The sequence below is a fragment of the Miscanthus floridulus genome, chromosome 6, assembly GCF_019320115.1.
Source record: "Miscanthus floridulus cultivar M001 chromosome 6, ASM1932011v1, whole genome shotgun sequence".
Lineage (NCBI taxonomy): Eukaryota > Viridiplantae > Streptophyta > Magnoliopsida > Poales > Poaceae > Miscanthus > Miscanthus floridulus.
The window spans coordinates 145,573,015-145,576,158 of NC_089585.1; positions in this window are offsets into that span (position 1 = coordinate 145,573,015).

Consider the following 3,144-nt stretch of genomic DNA (forward strand, 5'->3'; position numbering starts at 1 on the left):
AATTAGTTGCTGAAAAGATGTTTATAACAAGGAATTGAAGGAAAGAAATGTAAAGGTCGACTCTACCTGTTTCATCAGCTAGTAAAATTGAAGTGAGTCCATACGTATTACATTTAGGATCTGTTACATTTATGACTTGTCACAAAAATTTACGAAGCTCTTTAATTGCCACGGATGTTGGGAAAAGTTAACAATTATATTTAGAGTATGTTTGTTTCATGTTTTTGCTGACTTCTATCAGCTAGAGCCAAAAGCTAAAATAAATAATCCAGCTGTTAAGCTGGCTTTTAAAAAACTACTACAAAGCTAGTTTTTCAGGAAATAAACTAAAAGGTTAAAAAGAGCACACTGAGAGGAGTTGGTCTAGCATCTAATGCGTTGAGAAGCTAAAAATATAGTGTGACCTTGTGGAGGGAGACGTCTCACGGCCCCCTCCTCTCTACCTCTGTGGTGGTTCGAGTCCTAGATTGTCGGCATGCATTTTTTTATTGGTGGATGTTGTTGCTTGGTCAAGGCCTTGCTCGTTTGGTTAATAAGCCATGACTGAAAGTTGTTGTGAAAGAAAAATATTGTTCGCTTGCTGAAAAAATATGGATTATAAGCCAAGCGAACGTGGCGTAGAGCCACGAAACTGTGGTAGATGGGCGGTGCTACCTCTTTAGTTGTTCTGGTCGCTCTGGTCCGGTTGCTCATGTTTATCTTGGGTCGTGCCTGTTTGAATTCTAAGTTGCAAGGTTAGCTAGTTGCCTACGCATTTGGGGCCTGTTTAATTTCTTGTCTAGGCAAGTTTGTCTAGCTAGGCGACAATTCAGACCACTGATTTTAAGGGTCTGAGAATTTGTTGTTTGGTGGGACATTTGTCTATTATAGGACAACAGCCCAATAGACTATTGGGCATTGGTTCTGCTTCGTAGCCTTTGGCTTACTTGCTCCTGAGGTCGTATGCGCTAGGAGTTATTTTCCTCCTTGGTTTTGCTCACTACGTAATAACTCTTTCCTTTTTAAATGTAATACCTGCTCAGCACGTTTTGAAAAAAAGTAATGATTTATCATCTATCTTGTTTTTTTAGTTGTACTTATCATCTACATCTTGCAGACTTGCACCATGGACTGGTGGCAAAAGATGATACCCACACATGATTTGGATCTCCAATCCAGCTCGAAAGAGTGCAAAAAACAATTAGTATCAGCAAGGTTTTAGTCAATTTAAAAATTGTAACACGTTTACCCCGTACGGATTTACATGGTTTACCTCAGTTCTCCCACACTGTTGTCTCGTCAGTTGTTACAACTACTCTCTCCGTTCTAATTTGTAAGTTGCTTTGTTTTTTTCATACATAACTTTTGCTATGTATCATGTACACATAGCAAAAGCTATGTATCTAGATCCTCTTTGGCTGACAGGGCTTCTAGAGGGGTTTCAGCTCTGGTTTCTCGGGCTTTTGAAATGAAGCCCTATCTAACACTTGCTCACAAAAATAGCTCTGCGAGAGATGCTGCAGAGTGGATAAGCTGTTTTATACACTAGAGGGGTGAAGCCACCTAAACATGGCTTCTTCGGCTTAAAGTGAGGCCGTTTGCAAAGAAGCTCTGTCAAACATGGTCTTACAATTTGGAAAATGAGAAGAAAAACAACCTGCTCTATTGTCTGCTAGGCATTGATACGGACACCCGTGGCATCCATTCAACTAAGCACCGCCACGTCCGTGCACGCTCGCCTTTCCCACCTTACCATCTACTTTTTTGCTTTGCCCTTCAAACTCTTCCCAATGCCTCGGGCCTATTTAGGGGAGTTTTGGTAGCTTTTGCTTATCCAGAAAGCTCAAAAAAAGCTAGAAACTTTCCCATACATCGCTTCTTTCAGCTGACAAAAACTCCAAAAGCTGCACTTGGTACTAAAAGTAGATAAGCTTCCTCCGAGTAGCTTTCAGAAAGCTTTCCAGGAGTTGCTTTTGGAAAAGCTACAGCTCATCCAGACATAGCTTTAATCTTTCTCGGTTTTCACAAAGCTCACTCCATCGTTGCTACTAATAAAAGCCGTTTGTTGTAAAAAAAAAAATATATCCTATCTATACCGGTGCTACATTCTATAGCCTTTCCTTAGTAGTGCTGTATAGGACCAGGTTGTTTGTGACGATCCATGGGTGAATGCCAAATATGGTAGCGCCGGTATAGGTATGACACAAGGAAGAGGGAGTGTGTATGGCATTCCCATGGACAATAGGAGATCCTCTCGTGGTGAGTCGGTTTCTCAGTCCACCACTCCAGTAGAAGTTTGGTGCTTGTAAGAATTTTCTATTTGATTATAGACGGAGCCAGCCAGGTGGCACTATAGACCATGAATTATCCTAAAATTTAGTTCATAGTTGAAGTTAAGTAAGATGCACAAAAAATATGATAATATATATGTACTACTCTATAATTTGGTCAAACATTTAAGATGATCCTAAGATGATCGTGATCCGATAAATCCTAGCTATGGCTTTGGTTTCGCAGCATGTTCGGTTGGCTGGTTCGTATGGTTGTTGGTTCGTGAATAAGTATTGCTGACTGGTTTGTGTGAGAAAAAAATATTATTACGGCTAAAAATTTATGATCATTTACGACGAGCCCCAAACGAACAGGCCGTCGATAGATGCTGCTGTCAACGCGCAGCGCAGTTGGCAGCTGGGGAATCCACAGATAAGCGATCGGCGCGTGCAGACCTAAACACGGCGAGGCCGTGACCGAGTCGTCATTTGTCCGCCTTGCTACATGCTACCTGTCCATCCGTCAGGCCGGCGCGCACAGGCGAGTGACAGATGGACCCACGGCGAGCAGTGCGCCGTCTCCACGTGCAGGCGGCAGCTCCAAATAGCTGGACTGGAGATGCCGCCACCCGCCCATGCCGGTGACCGGTGAGGAGCTGGAAGAGGAAGCTTCGTGCGGGCTCGGACTCGGAGGTGCATCCAACCGCCACCGTACGGGCACCGACCGCCTCGTCGTCAGAATATCGGATAGGAGTACTACAGTATACAGATCAAAATCCGCTATCAAACGTCTTGTTTAGTTCACCCCAAATTCCAAAAAGTTGCTACAGTACCTGTCACATCGAATGTTTGTGGCCCGTGCATAGAGCATTAAATGTAGACGAAAAGAAAAACT